The sequence below is a fragment of the Pinus tabuliformis genome, chromosome 5_2 (assembly GCF_031772625.1).
Source record: "Pinus tabuliformis cultivar Carrire ecotype Pingquan chromosome 5_2, CPIR1, whole genome shotgun sequence".
In the NCBI taxonomy this organism is placed as follows: domain Eukaryota; kingdom Viridiplantae; phylum Streptophyta; class Pinopsida; order Pinales; family Pinaceae; genus Pinus; species Pinus tabuliformis.
Genome location: NC_142306.1, coordinates 246,794,520 through 246,808,404, shown reverse-complemented (window position 1 = coordinate 246,808,404; position 13,885 = coordinate 246,794,520). Strand labels below are relative to the sequence as shown.

The 13,885-nt window shown below is 34.6% G+C and overlaps 1 pseudogene; it reads left to right on the top strand.

Annotated features, from left to right (window-relative positions):
• The first annotated feature begins 8,225 nt into the window (after positions 1-8,225).
• On the top strand, positions 8,226-8,948 carry LOC149158466 (carbon catabolite repressor protein 4 homolog 1 pseudogene; annotated as a pseudogene).
• Positions 8,949-13,885: the final 4,937 nt, after the last annotated feature.

Genomic DNA, 13,885 nt, shown 5'->3' with positions numbered 1-13,885 from the left:
CGTAATTATTAATAATTCAAATATCTCATGTGATGAACTATGTTTAATGGTCATAAATATTAAGTACTTTAGTCAATAAAGTACATGTTAGTACAAAACATAGTCATTATGTCATAAATTAGAATTGGCTTAAGTCACTTTTGACAATTTTTTAGTTAAGTGAAATGTGGAGTCACTTTGGAAGTTAGAAGGATCTACTTGCAAGTTATTGGAATGATTTCTCTTTTCCATTACACCATTGTCAGTGTCAATTATTTTATCTTATTATTATATGCACTTACAATGGTTGGAAAATGTAACTAATATCAATCTTCATAACCATCATTGTAGTTATGTTATTGTATATTTCATGATATTGGTATGAAAGTTGTTCGATCTTTTGGTTGCTCCACTGCTGCACAGGGCGAGTCTCAATGGTATGAGCAAAGTTCAATCTAACAGGTTAAAAACACCAAAAAACTTGGAATATGTATATCTCCATTGAAAATACAATAATACATATTAAAATGTATGAATGCGAATGATGTTTCAAATGAGAGTGAGGGCTTACTTATATATCTTAGGCAGGTGCCTTGTCATGGAAAGTCATGTCCTTAGGGACATACCTCTTCATTAACTAATTACTAGTTATACAATCATTATTTGGTGTTTTTATTGTTTATATTATTTATATTATTTTATTCATAACAACGTAAAAAAAGAGAAAAAGAAAAAGAAAAATTTATTATTCTTATTTATTAGACAAACATGCATTTCATGCTTCTATGATTTTTCAAGTCAAAAGAAAATTGTCATGAGTCAAAGTCCCATTTGGACTTCCTAAAAGAAAAGGAAAAATAATTTTATTTATGTTAAAAAGTGTCTCCATTGTGTGTGTGGTCATTGTCATTGTCATGGTAGTTGTGTGGGATGTGAGAATGGCTAGAGGGAAGATTTGCTTAGTGGGAAAATTAATTCTTGTTGGTTTTGAGCTTCTTATCTCCATCGTGTGCTTCGTGATAGACTTAGTTTCATAAACTACATAAGTAAATATGTTGGAATGATTTTTTTTCTCTAAATCTCCCTGAGAATAAAGTTTATGTACCCATTCCTAAGTGCTTAATTGTAAATACAGGGCCTTTTTTTTTAAGAAAATGTGCAAAGTGAAGTGAAAAAAATATATGAATAAATAATATAAGGAAAAAAAGGCACATATATATAAATATACCTAGAAATAATTGAATGTTGTAAATAAATATTAATATATAAATCTGTGAAACAATAAACAAAGTAGATCATTGTAAGACTCTTACATGAGTTATAGCCAAATATTGGGAACCACCTAAATTTGAAAAGAAGCATTACCCCTATTTAACATTACAGGGTTTCAAGATACCTTTCATATTGACAAAATGTTCACTTTCTTGTATATAAGGTAATGTTTCATGATAATAACAAAAGTAAGAAATTCTAATCAGCCACTCCAGGGGCTTGATAAACTGAATTGCATCTCAACATTGAAAAATTGTTGTTTTCCTGAAATTATATAATAGAGGATACAATGTACAAAATACCAGGGAAGTTATAAATGATGTAGGTTTGAAAGTTTCTTATGGAATGGTGCACTCAAGCCATGACCTTTAACGACATATAGGTTAGGTGTGTAATATATGGCAAACAAAACCATTTACTTTCATTAAAAAAAAACTATAAGGTTTGTTTTCAAGGAAATATGTAACAACCTTGGTAAAAATTCCATGTAAAAATATATAAATACCACAGGTGATGGGACATGCATTCTAAGTTGTAAAAATATATTAAAGAGGAAAAAAAGTATTTTGGTGCATTTATTTATGAAATTAATGGAAATTAGGAGAAAAAGGAGGTGAAAGGTCATGAGTTGTATGTGAGGAGGAAAATGAAGGAAAATAATGGAAATTAGGAGAAAAAGGAGGTGAAAGGTCACACGTTGCATGTGAGGAGGAAAATAATGGAAAATAGGAGAAAAAATAGCTGAAAGGTCACAGGTTGCATGTGAGGAGGAAAATGAAGGAAAATAATGGAAATTAGGAGAAAAATGAGATGAAAGGTCACAGGTTGCATGAGAGGAGGAAAATGAATGAAAATAATGGAAAATGAAGAAAATAGAGGCCTTATACATAAAAAGGCTTCTAAGGATCAGTTAGAAAGTATCGCCTAAGCTAACTACTCAGGAGGTAGGTCCCAAGAAAAGTAGCTAAAGGTAAGGCACCAAAGATGCTGACTAGCATTCGATCACGGAGAACATGTCAAAAACACCCCCTCTTCTCTTGGGAACGGTGAACGAGAGAGACAACCAACCCTTTCGATTCAGTGCTTGACCAGAACCATCTGTTTAGGCTATCCTTAGTGTGTATGCTGGTTAGATTGCTTTGGCAGTTTTGGATCTATCTCATACTCTTGGAAGCTTAGAGTTTTCTTGGAGCACTCTCGGAGGGTGTGGCGTACTTGGATTCTTTGAGCAAGAAGGAAAAGGAGGAGTGGAAAGTGCAATAAGGCATCGACATCAACAACTACATCAGATTTTCTTGGATGTACCGACTTTCATGTATGATTTCTTCACTAGTTTTGGGAATGCATGGCTTATGCATGTGGTTTCTTGATTGTCATCTGGCATGGAGGATTTCCTAGATTGAAAGTGGATTGCCTAGCCTTATAATTTTCTGGATGGTGATTTTCGATATACTTTCATTGTTTTGATTCTTTTGGTTCTCATGTTTCCTTAGCTTGGGTTGAGTTATTAGTCCTATAAGCCTTGGTTGAACAAATGATGTGGAAGCACTGTAACAACTTCGGTTGAGTTACTAGTCCTAGAACCCTGGTTGGAAAAATGCTACGGAAGCACTTGGTGGCTTGAGTTACTAGTCCTAGAATTCTTGGTTGGACAAACACTTTGGAGGCCCTCTATAAGTTGTGGGTTGAGTTAATAGTTTTGGAAGGCTTGGTTGGAAAAATGCTCCCGAAGCCCTGGAAGGCTTGGATGGAGACCTATCTGATGATGGTTTTTTTTGGTGATGTCTTGTTAGCGTCGTATAATTTTTACAGGATCATTTGATTATAGCTGATCATTATTATGTTTGAAATGTTGTAAATAATATTCCATGTTGTAAATTATTTCCAAAAAAATGTCAAAACCTTAAGAAAAATAAAGAAATATTCTTGCAAGTCAAAATGCATCATTAGAGCATAATTAAGCATGATTAGATTAAATTAATCACATCATTTAAATGTGATTAAACGAATTTTAATAAGGCATTAGTACTATGGCTTTTGTTTTAGTGTAGAGTTGAAAACGACAAATGGAGATTTTCCGTATGTGGTTAAATAACTCACATATTACTAGCTTCCAATCACATCACCTTTTTCATCGGATGGATCCATCGTATTTTCAGACCCCTCCTCCTATTATGATTCTCTTTAACAGTGTGGGGGAGGGGGGGGGGGGTTCGAAAACTAGTTTCCCCGCCACAACGTGTCCTCCCCTCATGATTTCGGACACCCCCGTTTAATACCACAAACAGCTTCGACCCCCCTCGAAAGCAGTTTCCACCGTTCGCCGTAACCCGCCTTCCCGCTAATGTCACCCTTCACTTCCACTAAATCTGCATTCCCTTTCTGCCATGTACCCATTCTGCATATCACCTCCCACAAACATTTAATGTCGTTTTCACTCTCGCACCACTCACTGCCTGCCACTTGGACTATTTTCCCCACTCACCTCCACGTCAATTCTCTACATCACCCTTGCGGACTCCAGTTCACCTCCACCAACCATGTGCCTCCACATCATCCCCCACCTCCATGTCACATGTTTGTTTCATGGTCAGTTAAATTATGTTTTCTCCTATAAAGAACAATAATTTGAAACATGGTTTAGAAACCACTGAGAATGAACTTTAAAAAATTAAAAGACGTTTCTTATGATAAGATCCTCGTTTACAAAAACCTCTCATGTTTCTAAAATATGTTACAGTTTTGGAAATTCGGATGAATCTTTGCGAGCATATTTTCCTGGATTTTCCTGTTTTTAGCCAATGTTTCCAAATGCAGTTTCCAAGTAGGTGGAAATGAATTTTAAAAAACGGAAAGTGGTTTTTTCTTCCAACATCATCATTAAAAAAAATCTCTCTCAATTTTTAACATATCTTATGGTTTGGGATATACAAACGGATTACAGTACCCCATTGTTCAAAATTTCGGGAGGAAAAATCTCAAAGACAACCAGTCACTTGGATGCCACTTCATCAAATAAGAGTTTTTATCAAATTCTAATTGCTCTTCTTTGTTACCAACAATCCACAAAGATACTGCCAACTAGATTCATTAGCTTTGAATGCCCTCTATTTCAATTCTATTTGTGTAAATACAGTTTGAGATATTTGTAACAAATCTTGATTGAACTAACATATATGTGTTGAGGCAGTTGGTAGGTACTTGAGTGTAGTAGGTGATAGTTGTAGAATTATGTTTAATGACTATGAGTTGAGTATGGATTATGACATGATTGTTTGTAAAAGTTGAATTCAAATTCATAGTTATGATTGTATTGATATTTGGAACATGTGTTTTGACATGTGTGAGCAGTTGCAGGAAACATGGTTGGTATTAGCGTGAGGAGGTAATAGTTAATGTGTTTATATAACTAACAGTTGGGTGACGTGACAGTATATAGTAAGACTCAGTTGCAACAGGGTAAAGGTAAAAGAAAAGAATCGGGTAAGAATTCGTTTAGCTATGTTTGGAAACCCTAATTCCTAATGAACGAGTGCTTTACATATAGGAAGTCTTGTTAACCTTGATTTTGTTTGATGTTATGTGGATACCTGCTAGATTCATGAACATGTAATTGATAGGTATATTAGCTAGTCTCTAGTTACAAATGGATTTGTCAAGATAATTGGAGTCCCTTGAGAGATGGAATGGATGTGTTCAGTCATAAGGTAACATGCTTGGCACAACAAGCTGAGGTATCTGGTGTATTTTTATGTTTGTGATTGCACTAAAAGTAATGTGTTAATGGCAGTATGATGTAGGGGATTGCATGGAAAAGCAAATTTCCATGAAATATTAAAGAAGATTGAGGTTGAGCTTGCCTTAGGAGCCATGGGGATTGAGTCATGGTGTTTGTTTTTAGTCTTGTGAATTTTGTATTTTATTGTTTTATCGCGGCTGATTTGCAATTTTGTTGTGTCTAGTGGATGATCATGCCACTTTTTTCGAATTCGTGTTGTTATTGGTTTTCTTCTTGTTTGTTTCTTGTCTTGCCTTTTATGTTTTGAGCCTTGGGAATTGTTTGGGTAAAGAGGAAACTTAATGGAGCTCGAGGAGAGATGTGTTGTAACCGAAAGGTAATGTAAGATTTAGATGAAGCTGGGTGCATGAGTAAGCACAATCGAAGGTAAGATCATGACAGTCGATTGGACTGGCTGGGTCCATTATGGTAAATGGATGTTGGAAGTATAGTCATGACAAAGGTAATGCACTAAATGCACTAGACATTGAATCAATTTGAAGTTTCCAAAACCTAACTACATCAAGAAAAGTTAAACGATTTTCAATTGTTAATTCTGTTTTCATTAGAAATACACAATCACCTCCATTACATCAAAAGTCCAACATGGTTATCACTAAGAAATTATTCCATTGCACCTAACTCAATAAATGGATGAGAAATTGAATCAGTTTGAAGTTTTCAAAACCTAAATACATCAAGAAAAGTTAAACCATTTTCAATTGTTAATTAGAAATACAAAATCACCTCCATTACATCGAGCAATTGTAAAAATTCAACATGGTTATCACAAAGAAACTATTCCACGCCACTCAATTCAATAAATGCACTAGACATTGAATGAATGTCAAGTTTCAAAGCCTAAATACATCAAGAAAAGTTAAACCATTTTCAATTGTTAATTATGTTTTCATTATATATACAAAACCACCTCCATTACCACCTGGATTAAGTAATTTAATGGCAATTTTATTCCAAAAATATCATAGTTTCCAAAGAACCAACCTCATCTTTTTGTGAATCTTTTACGTGGCATTTGTGAATCTTTTACCTCACATATCTAGTTCAAAAATTTAATGTTCAGAGGTAGGTTTGAGTAATGAATATGTGAATCTTTTACCTCACATATCTAGTTCAAAAATTTAATGTTCAGAGGTAGGTTTGAGTAATGAATATGAATGTAATCGACATTCCATCCATCCATCGTGAAAGAAATATTACTTTTTTCTACAACAACAAAAAAGTAGTATTATCTTTTGTTCCATCATCAACAAATATTGCATGATGCTTCCATTTTATAGTTTTATGACCAACAAGTCAAACTTACCACAAAGAAATATTATGTTTTTCTAAAACAAAAAAATGAGTATTATTTTTTTGTTCCATCATCAACAAATATTGCATGATGCTTCCATTTTCTAGTTTTATGACCAACAAGTCAATATAGTTTTATGACCAACAAGTCAAACTTACCACAAAGAAATATTATGTTTTTCTACAACAAAAAAAGGAGTATTATTTTTTGTTCCATCATCAACAAATATTGCATGATGCTTCCATTTTCTAGTTTTATGACCAACAAGTCAAACTTACGATAGGAGGCATAAAGTGCATGAACTTAGATTTAGTTTACTTTCGAAAATATATTTACCATTTGTATTTTCAAGAATCAACAATCGTTCATATTTTGAAGAATAATCAATGGACAACAATCCTTCATATATTGAAGAATAATCAATGGACTAGGGAGTTTAGTGTTTTGAAAGAAAGATTTTGTTATACCTTGATGATTTTATCTTTGAACTTTTGAATATAAATTGCATTAATTATTTTTAATGAGATTCAGTCTATTGTTATTTTTAATAATATCACTGCTCCTTAGTGTTAGAATAAGAATGTTAATTGTCTTTGCTGTATTGACTTCACTTATTAGCTTCATGTTTGTACAAACACAAACTTTAGAGGGTCAAAGCTATTTGTGCAACATGTAATGTATTGTCCTTTGGTGGATTTCATTCACCTCAAGGGAAACTATGTTGTACAATGACCTCACTTTATATCAAAAATACAAAAACTACTTAGGAACTTTAGAAAAAAAAAACAAGTAAACATACTCTAATTTTGTAGAAAAATAAATGGCAAACAGTAAACCTACCATATTTACAGAAAATAATAGAAAGTAGATGTAGTTTATTGGAAGAAAAAAATAAAGAACAACAAATAACCCTATTCTAATTGTAGGAAAGGAAAAGAAACAAGTAACACTAGTTTAATTACATGAAAGTAAACAAAATCATTTCCATAAACTTGAACAAAATAAAGTTGGTTCCATCAATTGCCATATATAATTAGTTGCCAAAATACCGGTAAGATTGCAAACTTCGTTTCAAAAATATGTTTTTTTTTTTAATATTTCAGTCTTTCCTAAATTATCCAAACTCCCATCAATTTCCATATATAATTAGGTTCCAAAATACCGGTAAGATTGCAAACTTCGTTTCAAAAATATGTATTTTTTTTAATATTTCAGTCTTTCCTAAATTATCCAAATGCCGACGTTTTAACCAAGCTCGAAGTTCAATAGATTTTTTGGTTTAACGTACAACATATTTAAGCTATATATACAAAAAGCTTATGGAGCACTAATCCATCTCTTCTGTTTATTGAGGAGCGGGTAAAAGCACGGATCCATATATTCCGTTTATAGAGCAGAGCATCGATCTTAACCAACAAAAAGTTGACTGGTACGGCTTATTAAAAAGTTGAGTTCACAAGAAGTCAAAGTCGTAAGGCTAAGAAAGCTTGTTTGAAAGGGGTAACAACGCTAGTAAAGCTGGTAGAACATAGGAGGAGAAGTTGTCGTTATCGAAGTGGAATTACAGTTACTGGCAAAAATGAAATTGAAAAGGGTTTCCATAGAACCTATTGTTGATATAAAGCTGTGTGTAAAAGATGTGGTAGAGGGTCATTTCAGGGATGATGATGAGGATTTAAGGAGGCAGAGATGGTATTGCGTCCATAGTGTTGGTGAAAGCATTTCTCCAAACAACACTCATATGTTGTTGTCTGCCTCCGAGTCTTATAAACCCAACACGCAGGACGTAGGCAAGGTATTACTTCTAGAAATTGAATTGAAGGAAAGGGGTTTTTCGTTACTGAGCCAGTTATTCCATTTCCCCACCCCGTTCCTAGGCGAATGATTCAACTTTCCAACGACAGGTATGATAGAAGTTTGAGGGGTCCATCATTCAGAGTTGTGACATACAACATTCTGGCAGACGTGTATGCTACTTCAGAGCAGTTCCCTAACTGTCCTCCATTCGCGCTCAGTTGGGAAAATCGCAGACAAAACTTGTTGAAGGAAATATTAGAGTGCGAACCTGATATCATTTGCCTCCAGGAGGTACAACAGAACCATTTTTCTGATTTTTTCCATCCAGAATTGGCCAAATTAGGATATGAAGGGATGTTTAAGCGAAAGCAGAGAGAAGGCAACATTCCAACTGTTGATGGTTGTGCAACGTTTTATAAACTGAATCAATTTGACTTGATAACTTTGTGTTCGATTAATTTGAGATATAAAGACAACATTGCCCTGCATGTCATCCTTTCCATAAAAAAAACTAGTGAACGTCTGTGCATAACCAATACCCACATCCATGCAAATCCTAAAAACAGTGATGTAAAGCTATGGCAGTTCTACTACTTGCTCAAAGATTTGGAGAAGTTTGTCCACGATATTCCTGTTGTACTATGTGGGGACTTCAATTCTTTGCCCGGAAGCGCTCCCCACTCACTTCTTACGAAAGGCTATGTGGATCCCTTAGATGAAGAAATTTCGGATTATGATCCATCCATTAAACTCATGTTTCGTCATAGAATACCTTTAGCAAATGCTTATTTTAACTGCTTATTTTAACTATTCCCGATGCAATATTCCCTACAAGACGCGTTGAAGAAAATGGATGGTAAAACGGGGAATGCGCGTTTCACTACCTTCATTGAGAATAGCCGAGGGAAATTTCAGGGAACGTTAGATTACATTTTCTACCATGCCAGGAAGTTGAAGTTGGTGTCGTTACTGGAGTTAATTGACGAGGAGGAGGTGAAGTACGGTGCACTTCCTTCGGTTAATCATTCTTCCCATCATATCCCAATTGCAGCCGAGTTTAGTTATATCTCCACATCGAAACCAACAGCAAAAGGAAATATGCAACTGAAGAGTTATGGCCAAAGCCACCGATACCAATAGAAAATTGAGGAAGCGAAATGTTCCTAGCTATTGGTTCTTAGTGGCTGTAAAATTGTGGAGTAATTTCTGTTTTTAAATCGCTGAGATGAGATAGAATCAATCATCGATTAATTTTGATTTTTAATTGATGTGATTATTTAAAATCATGTTATTCTCACAGCGTGATTATTCTCCTTTGATTTAGAAATTTGATTATCGAAAACATGTTATCCTAACATTGATTCACTGAAAAATATATTTTATATATTCACTGAAAAATATATTCTATATATATTAATTTTTTCAATAGTTTTGATAATTGCAATTTTAAAAAATACGCTGATTTGGATCTATTTTAGTATTTTTTTTCTTTTATCATTTCAATCATTTTCATTTTTTTTGAATTACAATTAATGAAACTTCAAGAAAAATAAAAGTGTATTTATTTTATTAACAATATAAATAAGTTTAAACTATATAATTGTTTTCATGTTTTAAAATTATAATTAATTAAATCTTAAAAAAAATGTCTATATTTTATTAACCATATAAATAAGTATAAATTATATAGTTGAAAATGTATGAGAATAATTCAATTTTATTAAAAATTGAATTTTTTTTTGTTTTTTTGTTTACCTTATCATCCTCTTATCTTAATTCAAGTACCAATTTCAAATCACCTGACCTATAAACCCAACACCTGTATCTCTGGAGTATAGACAATGCCTTGAAAGAAATATATGTTAATAGTTCAATAAAATGTTTAAAGCTAGAAATTTATTTATCGATTTTCATTAACATAAAGAACACAATATTATATTATGATGCACTCTTATGCCTGGTGTCTTATAAAACATAATCATCTAAAATCATTGTGTAGAGTATGGGAACTTTACAATATAAAATGGTATTTTTGCTAAAATAAAAGTAAAAAAAATAAATGAAAGCCCTAAATCTATAGATAGGTGAGAAATGCTAAAGCTCGGACTAAATGCAGTTGTCTTTGTCTAGTTTGTCTTCTTGTGAGTTGACAATGGAAAGAATTTGTAAAACAACTTATCCCCTTATCTCTCATAATATAGTTTCAAATTTTGAAATAATTTTGATAATCTCAAATTTTGGAATATTTGAATAATAAAAAAGCAAAATCAATTCTATAACTTTATTTTTATAATATTTTACTATTCATAATCCTATATAATTCCAAATTTATTTTTCCCTTCGTACTCCTAACTCATAAAAGCAACATGCTCCTAAATTTTAAATGAAAACACTAAAACATTGCTCCTAAATTTTAAATGAAAACACTGAAACATTGCTTCAAATCACCTTAGGAATTTCTATGTTGTGTTGTTGGTAAGTAGCTATATTAGCACTCCTCAGTGGTTTTGAGAGGCTTGGCTTCCCTTTCCCTCCTCGAAATTTAAGTTATTAGAATCATTTATTTCATGATTGTATCCTTTTTTGTTTATATTAATATGATTTCAATTTTTTCTTTTTTAACCATGTTTAAAACTTAACATAGATTAATTTGATTTTAGATCATATTAAAAAATTATTTCTTAATGTGTTTGTAAGTAGTTGGATTAACTGAATTAAGTTTTAATTTAATAAGAAACAACTTTTTTTCCGAGGAAAAAATCAAAACTTTTTATTTAGAGACTATAAAAAGTTTTACATGCAATATTGGTCTTAAGCCATAACAGGTGGCTCATTTGTTTGCTGATCTGCTCAACATTTAGGAGCTGCTTCTGCTGTTTTTTGAACCTGTACAGTCTTCCTCCCATTGGAGGCATAGTAAATCTCATGATGAAAACCGAACAAAAAGCTGGGGTCTCCTTCAACGAAAGGAAAACAACCCCATACATCAAAAAATTATGAGTTTATAACCCGGAAAGGAACCATAAAAAAGTATATATCTAAAACTGTTTGCTGTGGCTATATACCTGATAAAACTGAAAAGAAGACTGATAAATATATAAACAGAAACATATATATCCGCGAAAACTGCTGTCAAAAAAGGAAAGATGAACTGTAATCAAAGTGACTGTGTATAAGGAGGCAGATTTGTTATGACTGACTGCCCCTGTCTGATCTCTTCTACTGTCCAGCTGCCCATATCCTGTTGTAAACCAGCCTTAGAAAGCTGGTCTGCTTCCTCATTCTTGTCCCTGTAAATGTGGCAGATAGAAAACTTATTAAAAGATGCCTTTAAAAAAGAAATTTCTTCAACAAGAGTCATCAAAATCTGATTTTGACAGGATGCATTTCCATTGACCCAATTTATGACATTTAGTGAATCCCCAAATATCTGATTTGTGTTGATATTTCTGTGAAGAAGCCAGCATAAGAGGTAGCGCAGAGCAGATAATTCAGCATAGTTATTTGTGCCTGTACCCAGCCCAACAGAAGCTTTTAAAGAGTGATCCGGATTGATATGTATACACAGGCCAGCTCCAGCCCTATTGTTTTGGGAAGCCCCATCAAAGAAACCACATGGAATGCCTTCTTGTATGTTGATTTGTTTTTGATTTGGTTTAGGATTTTTAACCTCAGGGGGCGGTAAAGCAGAGTATATGGCAGCTATATTAATGGCAATGACGGAAGAAAGGGTGTCCTTATCTTGGAAAAGACTTTTATTTCTGGCAAGCCATACTCCCCAACAGAAAATAAGAGGCAGATTTCTCAAGTTCCCCTCCGGATGGTCTTGCCACCATTTCCTCCAGGCTGTCTCCAAGGGATCATGCCCCCACTGAGCTTTTATCTTGAGCAAACCAGTGACCTCCTCCCATATCTTTCTTGAAACAGCACAAGTTATGAAAAGATGACTAATGGTTTCTTCTTCAGACTTGCAAAGGGGGCATCTACCAGGCCCAACTAAGAACCTAGCTTGTAAAATTTCCCATGTTGGGACCTTCCTTTTTAAGATGCACCAGAGAAAAAGCCTGGCCTTAGCTGGGCTTTTGAGTTTCCAGATATTTTTGGCCCACCAAACCGGTACTCCCCATCCTTTCTTTCCCATTAAGAAAAGATATCCATCTTTTGGGGAGTATTCCCCTGATTTACTCTGTGCCCACATCAAGCAATCAGGTTCATCTTTTATCCTGACATTTGAACGTTGTAATTCTTTGATGAAACCCTCCCACTCAATCTTCCATCTGACATTTAGCCCCAAGTCTACATCATCCTTCCATGCCTGTCCCCATATAGTAGACTGTCCAACCTTCTCCACCTGATTTAATGTTGTAATACCTTTACTATCCAAGTGTCTGAGAAGCCCTGGTGATAAGGCATAAGCTTCATTGCATCCTACCCATGGATCTCTGCCAATCCTTACCAGTCTTCCATCTCCAACTTTCCAAGCTAATCCTTGCTCGATCACTGAAAAGGCTTCCACCGTGGCTTTCCAGATGGCTGATATATTTTTTATCTTCTTATTTTGACTCCGGATCCAGTCTTCCATAGGGATAGGGTCGATGTACTTCCTTTTCACCACCCTTGTCCATAGATTTTCCATAGTTATTAGCCTCCATCCTGATTTTGCTGCTAATGAGAGGCTGAATTCAGGGAGTCTTTTAATGCCCCACCCTCCCCATTCTTTTGGTCTGGCCACTTTGTCCCAAGCTACCCAGGGTAACACTGAGGACTCCTTTGATCCTGCCCATAAAAATCTGCAGCAAATTCTTCTGATTTTCTCCATCACGCCTTTGGGGATCCAAGTCAGAGCGGCCCAATAAACCGGAATGGCTAACAGAACTGATTTAATAAGGGTCAACCTACCAGCTCTGGATAACCATCTGAAGCTCCAATGTGAGATTCTGGCTTCAATCTTTGCGATGAGCCAATTCCAATCCTCTTTTTTGTAACCTGCTGGCTTTAACCAAAAGCCCAAGTATTTGAAGGGAGAATCCAGGGGCTGTATGGGGAAAGGGAATAGATTAGCCATTCTATTCCTTTCTCTTCTTTCAAAATCTGCCACACACGCTTGGGATTTTCTTGAGTTTATCTGCATTCCAGTTGCTTTTAGAAAAAGATCAAAAATGCATTTTAGCTCCTTTAGTTCATTGTAGGAACCATTGGTGAAAATCAATATGTCATCAACAAAAAGAAGGTGTGTGATGAAGAGATTGATTGCTACCTCGATACCCTTTACCTTCTCCTCTCTTCTGGCTTTGTGAATCAATCTACTTAGCCCTTCTGCCACAAGAAGAAACAGAAGAGGGGATAATGGACAACCTTGCCTGAGTCCTCTCTGGCTGTTGAAGAAAGAGGAAGCTGCACCATTGACAAGGACTGCAAAGCTGACATTTGTGATGCAACCCATGATCCAGCTAATAAAGGAATAGCTGAAACCCACTTGAGTTAGCAACATCCGCAGATAGAGCCAACTGATCCGATCATATGCTTTAGATAGGTCAATTTTGAGAACAGCCCCCTTCTTTTTCTTCAATCTGATACTATGAATAACCTCCTGTGCTACCCCAATGGCTTCATGAATTTGTCTTCCATTCAGGAAACCAAATTGTTCCATTGATATATTTTGTGACAGGATTGGAGCTATTCTGAGGGCAATAACCTTTGCTATAATCTTGTAGATGCAATTACACAATGATATTGGTCTGAAG